This window comes from Eurosta solidaginis, chromosome 4, assembly GCF_040869045.1.
Source record: "Eurosta solidaginis isolate ZX-2024a chromosome 4, ASM4086904v1, whole genome shotgun sequence".
Classification (NCBI taxonomy): Eukaryota; Metazoa; Arthropoda; class Insecta; order Diptera; family Tephritidae; genus Eurosta; species Eurosta solidaginis.
This window is the reverse complement of record NC_090322.1, coordinates 67,464,766-67,481,637: the sequence shown is the minus strand read 5'-3', so window position 1 is coordinate 67,481,637 and position 16,872 is coordinate 67,464,766. Positions and strand designations below refer to the sequence as shown.

The 16,872-nt window shown below is 43.4% G+C and overlaps 1 long non-coding RNA gene across 7 annotated transcripts in view; it reads left to right on the top strand.

Annotated features, from left to right (window-relative positions):
* Nucleotides 1–16,872, top strand: part of LOC137249920 (uncharacterized) — a 29,822-nt gene extending 12,950 nt beyond the window's left edge. For 3 of the 7 annotated variants that reach the window (XR_010952607.1, XR_010952612.1, XR_010952610.1), the window contains one exon: nucleotides 11,126–11,598. This is a non-coding gene — a long non-coding RNA (uncharacterized lncRNA). Of the gene's footprint in view, nucleotides 1–1,100; nucleotides 1,429–1,482; nucleotides 5,597–11,125; nucleotides 11,599–16,665 lie in introns of those variants that run through there. The other 4 variants (XR_010952611.1, XR_010952608.1, XR_010952609.1 and 1 more) reach the window with 3 other exon arrangements.

The window sequence follows — 16,872 nt, the reverse complement described above, 5'->3', positions numbered from 1 at the left end:
CTGCCGCTCAGATCTTTAAGTGACATGAGCCACTTTAGACTGGCATGATCCGTCGCTACTGTAAATGGCATAAGGTCAATGTACGGTCGAAATCTTCGCACTGCCATCACCGCCGCGAGACATTCCTTTTCGGTTGTGCTATATTTCCGTTGACACTCGTTTAACTTCTGAGAGAAGTACGCGATGGGATTTTCAGCATTATCATCCGTCTTTTGATACAGCACCGCGCCAACGCCATAGTCAGAGGCGTCACATTGGACCCAAAAACGTTTTGTGAAATCCGGGTGCTTTAGTACAGGTGCGCTCGTTAGTGCTTTTTTCAAATTATTAAAGGCCTCTATGGCTTGCGATGTCATTTGGAACTTGTTCGATTTTTTTTATGGTATCAGTCAGTGGTGCAGCCATCATTGCATAATCCTTTATAAATCGACGGTACCACCCAGCTGTTCCCAGAAAACTTCTAACTTGTTTCACCGTTTTCGGTAAGGGGATATTTAGGATAGCCTTCACCTTTTCAGGATCCGTCTTTAACATACCTCCGCCTACAATATAACCTAAATATGGCAATTCTTTGAAACAAAACATTGACTTTTCTAACCCAATAGTTAACCCTGCTCCTTTTAGACAACCAGCCACTTCTTCCAAAGTTTTCAAATGTGCGTGGAAATCTGGAGCAATGATGAGCAAATCATCCAGATATATAAAAACGTTGGACTTTAACCTCTGCGGTATGACGCGGTCCATCAATCGGCACAACCGCTGTGCCGCATTGCATAAGCCGAATGGCATAACTACAAATTGTTACAAGGGACGTTCCGGGACGGTGAAAGCAGTGTATGGTTTGCATTTATCCTCCAATTCTATTTGCCAAAAGGCGAACTTTAGGTCTACGCTGCTGATGTAATGCGTATCATCGATGCGACTGATTATGCCTTCTATGTTCTGTAACGGGTAGGCGTCTTTAACGGTCAAGGCATTCAACTTCCGCGCGTCTAAACAAAATCGGTTTTTTCCAGGTTTTCGAACAACAGTCGTTCTGTTACTCCAGGGACTTTCGCTTTCTTCGATTACTCCTAGTTCTAACATTTTGTCTATTTCAGCATATACAATGGCTTGCATGGCCGGCGACAATGGATAGTGACGATCTTTCACAGGCACGGCTTCGTCAACTAACTTAATGGAATGTTTTTCGAGCGGCGTGCGACCAAGTCCCTCCTGTTCAAACGTCTTAAAACTATCTTTGACTTCTTGCAACCGTTTTTGTTGTCCAGCGGTTAAGTCATGCAATATGCGACGCTCGTGTCTATCCTCCACTGTCACCATCTGTTGTTCTAATCGCGAAAAATCAATCTCATCGATCCCTATAATGCTCGGAGCTAACTGAAATACACGCCAAAAGTCAATCCCCAGATATATATTTTGCTCGAGGTATGGGACATAGATAGAATATAATGTTATTTTCTAAATTATTGTATCTTACAGGTACGGTTAGCTTTCCCAATACCGTATGTGCGCCACCTCCCGCCGTCGTTACACTTGAGATAAACCTTTCAATAGGTACCCCTACCTTGCTGACTAGCTCGCGGCATCCCCGTCCTAGAATACTCACCGATGCCCCCGTATCCAACAATCCGCGCAATTTCATCCCCTTTACCTCTATATCAGCGTATACTCGCGGGTCATTTCGCTCTGCTCTCTTAACCGTGGCCACAACTTCCCGACGTACAAGCTTTCTTCGTTTAAACCGTTCTCTGGCCTTTTGTATCCTGCGCGATACCACCCGTCGACCCAGCAACACGCTGTCGGCAAAAATTCGTTCGCGAGCTTCTCGATACCTTCGCAAACGCTCCTCAAGCGAAAGCGTAACTGGACGGTTAAGGGTATTTTTGTTGTTTCCATTTTTCTGTCTATCAGGGTTTTGATTAATTTTAAAGTTTTCTGCGACCTGTTCATTTTCACCTCTGGCGTCTTCAAAATCTGTGGGTGTGTTGGTTGACTTATCTATTCTTGCGGGGATTGTGTGGAGCGCGCCACCCCCGTCGTCATCGCGTTCCGTTTCGCGTTTCCCGTCACATTACATACGGGACATTTCGGTGTTATAACATCCGACTTTCCGCATTTAAAGCAAAATATACGTCGCTGTAGGGACATGCACTCAGTGAACAAATGACCCTCAATTCCACAATTCCAACATACTATTTTACGGCTGGTCTGGTCGCGCGCTGGAGGGTGTTTCGTTACGCGCTGATATCGGACTTCCTCCACAGAGACTTGACCCTCGTCTCTGGGAGCTTCCTGATCATCACTCTGTGTGAGTGTGACCTCGTTTACCTGATAAGATCGGGGCACGTATCCGCCTTGCGGCATACGTTCGCGACGGGGGAAACACCTCTCCACCTCCTTACATTCCATCCGCAACTGCTCAACGGAGTACACCGCGATGGGGTAAACCATTTTCGCCAACGATTCTCTTAAATTCCCTTTAACCAGACGTACCATTTCGTATTCGGGTATTTGGTTCCTTAGCCGAGAACGAAGTACCCCTATAGCATGAAAATATTCGTCAATTGTTTCTCCGGGCTTTTGTTTCCTTTCATTGATTTCCCTCATTAGTTCAAAATCTGTGAGTTGGGAGGCGAATTGTCGCTGTAACGCAAATTGCAAAGTTGGCCAATCTACGCTTCGGTTCGTACGAATGTACAACCAATACCATTCTCGTGCTTCCCCCCCAGCAGACGATGGAAATCACGCAAAATATCTCCCCATGAACACCCATATTTTTCCTTTAAATATTCCAATCTAAATAGAAAATCCTCAATAGTCATGGAATCCCGGAATCCTTGAAAACTAATTCCCCACTTTTCTATGTTAAGTTCAGATCTCCCAACTGCCGTTCTAACTTGACTTTCGACTGGGACGCTTTCCGAGAACGAATCCTGCCTAGCTGGCTGTGCTGCTTGGATCTGACGATGATGTATTTGCCCTGTAAACGCCGGCAAGGGACCCACCGCAGGCCTTACATGGTTAAGGGTGTCCATATTATCTCTATTGCCATTGCTATTGACATTTCCATCGGCAATTCCATTTCGAGGAATCGACCGCCTCGACTCCATGGACTCACTGCTAACGTTGTGTCTCCTTCGCTTGTATGGAACACGCGATCTATTTCCTCCCCCAACAGCTCCCCTCTCACCGTTTGAGTTTCTCAAACTATTCATCATCTCCTGCATGTTGGTTCTCATTTCCCCTAAAAGGGCCTCTTTCGCTTCACCCATCATTTCTTTAATCATAGGTGCAACTTCGTCACGAATGTGCTGGGTTTTAGATCGCTGGGCTGTGGCGTGATTCGAAAAATTATGGAAGGGTGGCGGGCGCGGGAAAGATAATACGGGTGGCCGTACGAGCACGGATTGAGTTACCTGTGCTCCGGTGTTCTGCTTGGGCATCGTCCCGGTTATACTGCCTGTCATAGGTGTCGCACTGCTGGTTCCCTCTTTGTCCCTTTTCTCTCCCGTTTTATCCCCACTACTCTTCGCCCCTCCAAAACGATCTGACAAATCTATGAATGAGGCATCCTCTTCAACCGCGGCGTTCGCGTTTGTGTCATTAGATGCCATGGCTGCTATCTTTGTTTTGGCTCGAGTGTTATGTGCAGGTGGTGTATTGCTCATAAAAAGAAATTATTTTCCGTGTATCTCAAAACAGAATAATAGAAATTTTACCGACTATGGACCCCTATATTTTAGCTAAAATTTGTATAAAAAACTAGAATATCTATGGTCGTCTATATGTGCTAAACGGCACGCCTGGTTCTCAAATATTTTAAAAGAAAAAACTCAAATATAAGTAGGACTAATCTTTCATAAATTCAAATCTATAACGATGTGCTAATTTTGCGGGAGTTTGGATAGCATGACACCCGAAAAGGTTTTCCAATCGGAGGGTTTGGAGCATAGATTAACGTTCCTGGGTTATGTAGTGTGTGGCTATTTATCAACAAAACTTTAGGCATCACATCCTCTGCATGTTACCGCATGGTTGTGGTCACTAAACAACTTTGTATGTACTTATGTATGAAGCATCACAAATTTAATTTCCAATTTCGGTCTCCATACACAAAGACTAAACTGCAGAATCAAATCATCCAACTATGATAAACAAATTTTAGATTTCAATTTTTTTATCATAGTTGGATGTGTTGTGTTATGGCGGTGCAAATAGGTCAATGTGCCGGTAGTACCTATGTCACCGATTGACTATTGTAGGGGGACAGATGAGTTGACCCCGACGCACTAGGGCAATTGAACTTTAGCAAAAGAAAACGCTTAAGCAAGTCACCTGGCTCGACAGGATGACAGCTTCCATCCACCCCATTGCAATGAACGATTTGGATAAAAAGGTTTAAATAAAATTTGTTTGAAAAGCAAGGAGTAATAATTTAAAAAAAATGTGTTTATATATACCTAAGGCATACTGCTTAGGATTATAATTGCTTTGTTCATGGGCGCCAATTTAACCCCTTTCAGCGCTGATTTTATTTTTAAAAAAACTAAGTGCTACTCAGCAGCACACTAGCGAAGTTTGCGTTTTAGATTGGGCGCCATATTTATATTGTCACGTACACCTACTTTTGGCTCTTTGGGGTACCCTTTACTAGCTCAGTATAACACTGGGTAGTGGTCTTTAACCCTACCCCCCAAAGAGCCAGACGGACACATATTCATATCTCCTCTTCGTTCATTTTTACCCACACACCTTCAAACCCCAAGAAGCCCGCCCAACCTTGGACCGCTCGCCTCATTTTTTTGCGGTCACCCTAATGCCATGCTCCACCCACCTCTACTTACCTCTTCATCCTGCCATCCTCACACCCCGCCCAAAAAGAAATCAGCAAGCCATACTACTGCTCTTTTCAGTTCAATGACGTATTTTAATAATTAACATGATCTTCAACTCTACACACGAAGGAAATAAAATCTTACTCACAAAGACTCAAGCTTCGTTTAAATTAAACAATATTTTCCTTCAAACACTTAACTTCCATATACATACATGCAAATTTGAATTTACCACTTCTGGGTTTTTTGCTTTATCTCGCAAAAAAAGAAACGTACATATATAAATTTACACAGATTTATAGGAGCAGAAAAATAAACGTATGGAAACTGTATTCCTGACGTATACAAATTTTATAATAAACCAAAAAAAAATCACAATGTACATGTAAATTCCGTATATAATAAAATTATCTATGGTCTTTCTGTCACCAAAAAAATACCAAACTCTTATCTAACCAGCTGGAGTTATGAGAAAAAAAGGAATAGTTTTAAACACACCCTAATGCCTGCCTAAAAGAGCTCTTTTATGTTGGGATTGGGGGGCTCGTTGATGCAGGGTTCATACCCTCTGCCATAAAAAAAAGGTAAGACAAAAAAAAACAGTCTAAATCGTTTCGGTATCTATTGTGACTGACAGACACCTTACAATTTTCTAGAATTTCCGATATACTAGGAACATTATGTTTAAGACTAAAACGGACCATTGACTCGGACGCATGCCAAGGCACATCCAGGTGATATTCAGATTTTTACAGCATGTACAATTTGGGATACAAAAAAAAACAATTTTAAGATTACCCTGACTTTTTTATTAATTCCTATCTCACCTAAAAAGCTTTTATGGTGAACTTTTATGCTGCGTGCTATAACGAGGTAGGTCGCTCCAACGTTAAGGTAAATGGTGAGACGAACAAATAAATCCAATTGGATGCAGCTTTCCGAGATGCAAGATTTGTTGTAGGGTTTTGAATAAATCGGCGATCGAATGTGTAGCGGATTTGCCCGCAATAACGCCGAGTACGTATAAAAATGACGTCGACTACGTAGAACGAATAGGGACTTTGCATCAAAAATGGTGTTGAATTTTATCAAAAGGTTGATACTCGCAACACCTGGACGTCGAAGTTGCACAAAGAATTGTTGTATTTGAAAAATTTTGATGCCGAATTCGTGGAAATTCGTAGCTTCGTAAAATTGGATTTTGTACGATACGTGATCCGCAAAGAACTGTGATTTGAAAAAAATTCGTGATTTGTAGAAAGTTCGTGGTGCGCAAAAAAACTGTGATTCGCAAAAATGTGATTCCCTGGCGCTTCCAGAAGGCTTCACTAGCCACCTCCGGTTCCCACTACGAGAATTAAATCTCAATTAGCGCCACTTAAAACAAATTTCCTTTTTTTTTTTTTCTTCACTACGGCTCCCAAACACGATTTGGCGTTCACGCGCCTTATGTCCCACATGCATCACTGTTATATTGCCCTCATACATACGCGCAATATGACATGAATGCATCCACAAAAATTTATTATTTTGTTCAAAAAAAAATCAAAGCGATAGTAAATTCTAGAGTTTGGGATTGTGCAAACGAAAACAATGCTTGAGTGGGAATCTTCACCCAAGAGAATCCGTGCCTGCGGATTTAATGAGGAGGCTGGTGACCGAAGTCAAAATTGAGGTCGCGTGAACCCCAAACGGCGCGGAAGTCTAGATGACACAAAAAAAAATCCTTTAACATTTACGGACTCACCTGCTTATTAATTATTCCACCTCTCTCTGCCGCGATGAATCCTGTCCTGGTAGTTGGGTTTTGTGTTGCCCTTCTCCCTCCCGATTATCGACCGAAACCGCGTTCAGAACCGAAGGAACTTTGTCTTATATCAAAACTACCGAATTGTTATTCTCGGCACTACACTGACCCTTTCTGGGTCTCCGCGCACAGGGAATTTTAAAAAACTTAAACCACACACAAAAATTTTCGAGGATATCTTCCTTACAAAAAAGCGGCGCGCGCACTTCAGCTTGATATGCTGCTATACTTTACTTAATTTTTGTTCTCCTTCAGTTACCCCCTTTTATACCATCCGAACCGCTGAAAAGAACCGTTTCCTTATGCCGTTTCCCACGGTCTTTCTTTTGTCTATTCCAATCCTGACCACCCTATATCCATCCCTGTCCTTATTCTCACCATATCAAGCACGCCCATCTGGCAATCTTCCAAATGAAGCTTTTTTCATCATTGTGAACTTATGTGAGTTCACCATGGTGTTTTATTTTGGGACATTTCATTTGACATTTCTCGTGTTTACATTTTTTTGTAAACACAATTTTATAAAATTTTATTAAAGTTTCGAGTTTAGGTGCGAAGTCGACTGCTACCTCGAAGGTCGAAAAAGGTGTCCCACGACGCGTATTAATCTCGCGGACAATATACCGAAGGCGGAAATTAAAATTTGTATCTCTATCCGGAGATATTTGCGGTGAAAGTTTGTGCTCTTCAGGTGCTTGTTGTTAAGTACCCACCAAAAAAAAACTGTGAACATAAGTGTGTTGTGCGGATATAGTTTTGGTCTCCAAACCGGTGTTGGAACCACCCAGGGTACTACTTTCTACGCGCGGCCGTAGGCCACCAACGTAGAGAGGTGTTCTGCGCAACCTACTGTGGATATCACCCCTGGTTTAGTAGGGGGACCCGAGGGTAAATCTTTGGTTTATTTGTTCATATATTTTGAACAACGAAAAATTTAATTCAATCCTGCTGTTTACCAGCGTACTCCACCTCGACATGCGAGGCTCCCTACATCCAAGCGGGCCAAGGTGTGAGTGAAGCCCAACGCGGGGACGACCCATGACCTGACAAGAGCTAGGTACATTTTTTTTTGAGGATGTCACATCGTTGTGGAGTACTGCCGAAGAAAATAATTGCAGCCGTACAACATTCTGCAGCATCAACACCACATAAATTGATAGCGTTTTCTTTTCTGAAATAAATTGTTGCCTAAGTAAATGGTAATACTCTACCCCATCGGGTTAGGAGGTCAGAATATACCCGCGGTAGGTATGCATGTCGTATGCGTAAGAGGGGACTAAAATATCAGATTCCAGGGGCTGTGTAGCGCAACCCTGCAGGTTGCCAGCGCAATATATAGCTTCCCCAAACCTAATTGTCAACCTCACCTATCCGCGGCGAATCCTGTTTCACTAACAGACGAAGCTCTGGCGACCCCAAGCTCCTCATGGAACTTGGGAGGGGGAGGGAGGGGATGGCCTGAAGGTTTAATGTGTTCACATAAATCGTTCCCGAGATGGTCGGGCTAGCACCTTAATGGTGCTGTGGTACCGGAGCGTACCGGATCTGTATCCGGCAAAGGACCATCACATCGATAATACTCCTCAAAGCCTTCGGGGAGCAACCTTTTCGCTACAACAACAACGACAACAATAGAGTTACTCCTACCCCAGAAAATGATCAACATTTATACTGCATACAAAGAACATTTCAACTCACCAAATTCACTCATATTAACAGAGTATATTTGGAACTTAAAAGCGAATTGAGAGTTTCACAAAGTTGCACTGCCACTCCGCCATTTTATACAGGGTAAAAGTGTAACGCTTTTGCGTTGCGAGCAGGCAAGAATTTTCAAAAAAGAACGAAATACCCCGTAAAGGCGTTGCCTGTTTTTTAGAATAGAACAACAACGCTTGCGTAACACTTTATCCAGAAAAGAAAACGCTATCATAGCTGCGGGTTGCACAAGGCGAGTAATCAGCATTCGAGTTTTTATCGAGAATGTGACGTAGTGCTCCGTTGTAAGCTCCTTTCATATTGGCGCCGTTATCATACCCTTGTGCACGACAATCTTCAATCATGTATGGCAAATTAGATCAGCGATTTTCTGAGCAGTTTTTTGGTTACAATTCACGAAAGCCAAAATCTGTTCTGGAATTGTAAATTTGTTGCTTTCGAATTGAAATGGAGTGAGCGCTAAATGAACGTAGTCAACGTGACTAGCATCAAGCATAGCATTAACGATAATAGCAAAATACTTAGCTTTCTTGCCATGATCTAATATAGTTTCCCTCACATGCTTTGCACAAATTTCTATAAACTCGTTCTGAATGTCTGGGGAAAGATAGTGAACTTGTAAACGTTTGTGCTGCTATTGTGAAATCCTAACTTTCTCCAAATGATCTCTAAGTATCGGATCATAATGGCTTATGAGATCTTAGATGCCCAAAAAATGTCCATCCTTTCGCTTTTTGGAAAAAAAATAGTGTCCAAAATTCTATATAAAATTTCTTTCCACTTTTGAGTTTCAGTGATTAGCTGTTCATTGATAAGTGTATCAATTGTAGCCTCCTTTCGAATTAGGTTTTGTAAAGATCGCCATTAAATATAACATTTAATGTGATCTTCAGTATTTTCGTGTCATGGCAGTTTACCGTATAGCTTCTTCCATACCTGGAATTTCGAATATTCGCCAGGACAACAAATTTTAGGTCGATTTAGAGTATTGGTGCTTAACAGACGACATGGTAGGCAATAAAAAGCATTGCTACTGGCACTCCACACCAACCAGTGACGCTCCACTTTCCATTTGGCAAGATTCTGTTTAACAACGAGGTAGGAAATGCCTCGTCATGACAATCACGTGGAAAAATAACAGGGCACTTTTGATGACCTCGACGAATTATTTCGTTGACTTCTTCAGATCGCAAAAACTCATTATTCACGGTACCGATATCGAAGTCGTTTAAATAATCTAGACTTTGATACAGAGTTGGTGGTATTGTTGGAAGGCTTTTTGAAGATGAACCTTCATCAGTGTTACCACGAAAACTTTACGATTTCGGATTCATGTAAACATATATGTTTGTTTGATGTTTTTATTGTCTCCTCAGTGTTGGAGGGACCAGGTAAAAAATCATTATCAATATTCGTTGCTTTTGAAATTCGGCTTAAAATTTCCACATGGAACAACAAAAGACTCTCCTGAATTAAAAAAAATGTCTTAGTACCTCTAAATCGTGGGCCCCCCGAGAAATACCGGGCCCCCTGAGAAATATCGTGCCCTGCGTTTGCCAGGCTAAGGCTCCAGCTATTAGGAGTGATAAAGCTGTCAGATGTAGAAGCAGCAAGTGGCTTAAGTCCTAGGAAGCTTCTAGTATTTGTCAAGAGGACGGAGTTTTTTTATAACATAGGTCCTGGTTCTTGATAGGGGTTTCAGCTTGGTCGTTAAAACAAACTTCTGGTAACACTACGGACTCATTCAGTCTATGTGAGATCCTCATGAACCGGCCACTTCAACCTAACCTATATTTTGTGTTTTGGTTTTTACTTTAGAATCTACCGGTTAAGTAAGCGATGTCAGCCAACTAAGGGCCTTCAAATGTAGATCCATAAGGAACATGCGGTCGCCAGAGCCTCGGCTGTTAAAGAAACAGGATTCGCCACGGGTAGGTGACGTTGACAATTGGGTTGGAGAGGCTATATATTGCGCTGGCAACCCATTGAAAGGATTGCGCTACAAAACCCCTTGAATCAATTTGGTATTTTAGTCGCCTCTTACGACAGGCATAGCTACCACGGGTATACTCTAAGCCCACTAACCCGCTGGAGCCGTGAGAAGCGTGAGTGCACTTTGGGTGTCGCAAGGCAAGTTCCGTCGTGCCTGGTGTTGTTGGGTGAGTGGCCAGGCAAGGCAAGGCAACAGGGTACACATGCACCATTCAGGAGGATACCCTCGCTGAGCCCAGAAAATCTGGGAAAATTAGATGTACTGCTCAGATCCAGCAAACGAGTATGTTCTGTACTGGCATATGATAAACTTGCAGACAACCAAACGTTTACTCTCTGTCCAAAAGGGAATTGGTGCTCGGCACTGCTGCTAAAGAAGAATAGACGTAGTCATATCAATTCGTTCCCGGGTTACTCGGGGAAAGCAGTTTTAGCAGTACTTTGCCCGTTTCAATTTGCACATCCATTCAAAGAACTTCGCATAATGGATTAAACAGTCATCTGCATTTATTTTTTTTTTGTTTTTGTAGCACGCCTAATTTACTATCTATTACCCCAACATCTATCAATTATCCCTTGTTATAATCTTCGGCTACCCCCACTACCGGAAGATGCCTTGGCATGGTGGAGGTTCACTTGAATTTACTTTACAGGTCCTGATTCTGGTTATCTGAAATCCCCTTGAGTATCTTGTATTTGTTAAGCACTTCCGGTTATATTTAAAACTTATTATCTATCCTTACTGATATTCGTTTCTTTTTCATTCTAGGTAATTCGATTTGACGATGTGGGCATAGCAATATTCCAGCTGTGGCTGTAAGAAGAACGTACATTTGCTCAAACTACAAGAAAACTGCGACAACTGTCCCTCGGCCTTTTTAGTATCACATATAAGGCCCTACCACGCATATTATGGGAAAGGGTCAAGTTCAAAGGCTCAACATCACCTGCAAATCGACTTTGATAGCACGAAATGGGGATGCATATATTCCGGTATTATATCTACAACACTCATATCTATGCAAACTGATACTAACAACACCACCCGCGCAGGAGAAATTGAGCACCATCAGTGTGAGCTTCGAAACTCAAAATGGTGTCAGAAAGGGCACGACTACGAATGAGTTTATGTCTTTACATATGTAGTTAGTACATATAAATATGCACATATATAAGGTTTACTAGAAAATAAAGGAAATTATTTGTAAAAACCATTGTATACATAATTTATTCATAATTAAATATTATTTAAACAAAGGACGCGTTTCATTCATATAAAAAGCGAATTGACAGAAGGTAACCGGTACGGGTAACCGATAGGCCAGTTACCCGTGTTGTTGTTGCATATGTTTTGGTTAGCGATAACGAAAACATACCTAATGAAGTAACTTAAAAATGTAAATAACATCGAGCGAGAAGGAATGTCGAAAACACAATAGGTAAGAGCGAGAAAGCGAGTCACACGTACACTATTGAGAGAGCGCATGCGTTACCTTTTTCGCGACAGCAATGTAAAAGTCATTAAGACGATAATTGGTGACCAAGTTATTGGTAACGATTAGGTAACGGGTACCTGTTGTTGTTGTTGTTGTAGCAATGCTCGCCCCACCTAATAGCCGCGACCGATCACAAATTGTCATCAATATCCTCTAACGGGAGTCCAAGGAAACTTGCCGTTTCAACAGGGGTGGACCATAAGGAAAGGGGTGTTAGAGGCGTTGGTTCCACATTACAATTAAAGAGATGGTTGGTGTCATGTGGGGACACATTGCAAGCAGGGCATACATTTTGTATGTCGGGGTTGATTCTGGATAGGTAAGAGTTTAACCTGTTACAGTATCCAGAACGAAGTTGAGCAAGACTGACACGCGTTTCCCTGGGGAGTATGCGTTCCTCTTCTGCGAGTTCTGGATATTTTTCTTCAAGTACTGGATTCACCGGGCAATTCCCGACATAAAGGTCCGACGCCTGTCTATGGAGTTCACCAAGGACCTGCTTGTGTTTTTCCGCTTCATACGGCTGGGTTCTCAGGTGCCACATTTCCTCAAAATGCTTACGGAGATGACTCCTTAGGCCCCTAGGCGGTGCTGGTTCGTCAATCAGATGTCTGTTGGGATGCCCAGGTTTCTGGGTATTCAACAGAAACTGTTTGGTCAGCATCTCATTTCTCTCCCTGATGGGGAGTATTCTCGCCTCATTATGCAGATGGTGTTCTGGGGACATAAGAAGACAGCCCGTGGCGATTCTGAGAGCAGTATTTTGGCAGGCCTGTAGTTTCTTCCAGTGGGTGGTTTTTAGGCTTGGCGACCATATGGGTGACGCGTAGCACGTAATCGGCTGGCTAATTGCTTTGTATGTGGTCAAGAGCGTTTCTTTATCTTTTCCCCAGGTACTGCCAGCAAGGGATTTGAGGATTTTTTTACGGCTCTGAATTCTTGGAACAATTGTGGTTGCGTGCGCACCAAAATGTAGATCCTGATCAAACGTCACACCCAAGATTTTGGGGTGTAGGACAGTCGGTAGCGTAGTGCCATCGACGTGGATGTTCAATATGGTCGACATTTGGGGCGTCCATGTTGTAAATAAGGTCGCGGAAGATTTAGTCGGTGACAATGCCAGGTTTCGCGAGGCGAAAAAACTGGAGAGATCAGGGAGATAGCCGTTTATTTTATTGCATAGCTCATCGATCTCTGTGCCTGGGCCTGTGGCCATTATTGTGCAGTCATCGGCGTAGGAAACGATTGTGACTCCTTCCGGTGGTGAAGGTAGCTTAGATATGTAGAAATTAAACAAAAGCGGGGATAGTACACCACCCTGTGGCACCCCTTGTTTAATTCTCCCTTGTTTTGATGTTTCGTTTCTGAATTGCACCGATGCCTGCCGACCACCCAGATAATTTGCGGTCCACCTTTTAAGACATGGGGAAGGGTAGACCCTTCCAGGTCTTGCAGTAACGAGCCATGGTTGACCGTATCAAAAGCTTTTGATAGGTCTAACGCTACGAGTACTGTTCTATGGTGGGGATATTGATTCAAACCGCAATTTATCTGGGTGCTAATGACATTTAGCGCGGAGGTAGTGCTATGGAGTTTTCTGAAGCCATGCTGATGAGGGGCTAGCTGCAAATGTGCTTGGAAATAAGGGAGCAAAATGGCTTCAAGCGTCTTTGCCACTGGCGATAGGAGAGATATCGGACGATATGACTCACCTACGTTAGCTGGTTTCCCAGGCTTTAGTAGCTGGACCACCTTGGCCATTTTCCATTTCTCGGGTATGACAAAGGTGGAAAGAGACAGGTTGAAGACATGCGCTAAATATTTGAAACCCTCTTTCCCTAGGTTTTTAAGCATCGGCATGGCTATGCCGTCTAGGCCCACTGCTTTGGATGGTTTAGCGCGACCAATGGCGTCCTCAATCTCTCTAGCGGTGATGGTAATTGATGACGCGCTGAGTTTGTGTTTATGTGCGTGTCTATTGGCTCTCCGTCTATCTTTGTCGACCGTAGGATGCATTATATATTGTCGGCAGAAAGCGCTCGCGCATTTTTTCGCATCCGACAGCACCTTATCGCCAAAGGCGATGGAAACTTTGTCTTTGTACTTAGTCGGATTCGATAGGGACTTTACGGTGGACCAAAGTTTACCTACACCGGTAGAGAGGTTACAACCTCTTAGGTGCTCTTCCCATTTCGCCCGCTTGTGTTCGTCCACAAGCAATCTGATGCGTTGGTTTATTTCCCTTGTTTGGGGGTCGCCTGGATCAAGCTGTCTTGTAAGGTCGCGTTCCCTCGCTAAGCTCGCGGCCTCCGCCGGGAAGTGGGCCGGATTTCGGGAATTCTCCCGGCGGGAATGAAATGTGCCGAGGCGGATTCAATGACCTTACGGAAGGCACGCTCCCCTTGGCTGGCATCAGTCGGGATAGGGAGGGCAGGAAAGCTGCTGTCTGTTGCAGATTTATATTCTTCCCACTTTCCTTTTTGGAGTTTATGAAAGTGCGTTTTTCGGTGACGATGAAGTCGGCGGTACGCTCGAACGAAATAAGTATGGGCAGGTGGTCGGATGTCAATGTTACCATCGGCTGCCAGTTGACGCAGTTTACGAGTTCTGCGCTCACGATTGAGATATCTGGCGAGCTATGACAGCTTCCTACCATACGTGTGGGGGCGTCTCCGTTTATTGTGCAGAACGTCGTTTCGTCTATTTGATCCGCCAACATCTCACCCCTACTGTCCGCCCGCAAGTTTGAATGCCATAGGTCGTGATGGGCATTGAAATCGCCTAAGATAATGCGATTGTTGCCAGTGAGTAAGGCCTCGATATTAGGGCGGTATCCACTGGGGCAACAGGTGACAGGACGGATGTAGATGTTGATGATTTCTAGATTTGCATCGCCTGACCGGACAGATAGGCTTTGACGTTCTAAGACATTGTCCCTGCGGTCGATGCTATGATCAAATATATGATATTGCACAGAGTGGTGTATAATAAACGCGAGGCCGCCTCCATTTCCGCTCCCGCGGTCTTTCCTGTGGACATTATAACCAGAGCAGGTCTGCAATGCAGATCTTGCTGTGAGTTTAGTCTCTTGAATCGCAGCAATGCGGATGTTGTGCCGCTTCATGAAATCGACTATCTCCGTAATCTTCCCAGTTAGTCCATTACAGTTGAACTGCAGAATTCTGAAGTGCATGAGGGGTGACGCCGCCACTCTAGGGGTAAGTGAGGGGTGACTACGCCTAGGTTGTGGAAGGGCAGGACGCAATTGCTGTCATGGCCTTGGGACTGGGCGCCCTTGGGCAAGCATTGGGGTACCCGGATGATTTGGGTTTGCGACCTGGCAACATAGCGCGATGAAACCCGTCGAGGGGTTGTCGTCGCGGAGACCAGAACATCTAGGAAAGTGGCACCACCCAAGGCAGGAGCTGCATTGAGCGGATGTCGCAAACCTATATATTCTGTGCTGGCAGACGGTGCAAACGGAGGCAGGGACTAAGAGTCTGTTTCCCTGACCTGCACGATTGCTGCCAGAAAAGAGGGGTGGAGAAGAAGACGGGGGCAGGGGCTGATGCTCAGCATTGCTACCAGCTCTACTACGAAGGTAGTAGTTATGAGTGGTATCAGCTGTTTGAGTTGTTGGCGCCGTGGGGCGCGAGCAGCAGCGGGTACTTGTTGTGGCTTGCTGAGCAGCGAAGCTGCTGGAAGGTAGTGAGGATACGCTTAGGCGTAGACTACGGGACGCCCTTGGGCGTGAGCAGCAAGGACCCACAAAAGATTTATAAAAGTTACGTGGACGTCGGGTTTTGGGATAAAGCCCAGAACAACCTGTCCGATGCAACCATCCCTTGCACGAGACACACTGAACAGAGTATGACCGTCCTAAAAAGATTCTTTTCTGGCAAATGCAGCAAAACCATTTCTCAGGACCGGGGTCAGGAGACGGACCCATATTGGGTTCGATACCTTCCCGGAGTAAGAGAATATGTAGCAGTCCTGCTGCAAGGAGCTGCTGGGAGGATGACAATTTGTGGGAGGGACGAAACAAATTAAATGGGGTCACACTGAAATGACAGTCCTTGGTCGGGAAAAATCCCGAGTCGCTCCGGTACATAGAACCAACTGCCTTGGGAAGCGAACGGGTACCTGTCTTGTAGGGGGGTTGTATACTCGTACATATGCATATATATATGTAGATACCCAACAGGCATTCCTGTTACTTGTTTTGGGAAATAACTTTAAGTAAGTTTATAAAATAAGCGACGTCTAAACGCTTTCGATACTAAAAACATTTTGGTTTTCTTCAATACTCTTTTTGTAAGCTTAATAACTATTTTTGTAAATCTATGAAAAACTTACTTTTACTTTACTTTGCTTGTTGGGTATACGCATACAAATGTTCATGCATATATTTTAAAAGAAAAAGATCAAATGTCAGCCTTAGTAAATCTTTCAACAACACTTAACTATGCAAAAAAAGAAAGTAAATTATCATTGAAATGCGTAGAAGGCCTCCCCCGCATCCGTAGTATTGGCGTTGATCTGCATTATCTGGTCTTTCTTTCAAATTTAATTATTAGTGTCAACCCTAGTCAGTGCTTGTAGATGCGAATTGGTTTGATTACTAAACCATATGGAAAAGTGCTGATATAAATCAAAGCGTGCAAATATCAGCTTATGTGTACATATGTATAAAATGTGGTCATTGAGGGAAGTCTAGCTCATAGTCATTTTTATTTATAATTACTTCACAATTTTTCCTGTCTCCTACATTTCTGATTTACATTTTTCACATTTATGCATAATTTATTTTCAGGTTATGTTGAATCTTCATTTGAACGAGTCACAATACAATATGTATTAGTCACCTTATATTTTTAGAATCCTATCGAGGATTTCTACTTTTCACTTATAATGATCGAATCTTTGTCGGTATTAAATTATTGCATTTGGCTTACATCGAAATATTCAGGCTACTCCTACTGGGACTTCTATTTTGAAATTATAATGGCCGATATTTACG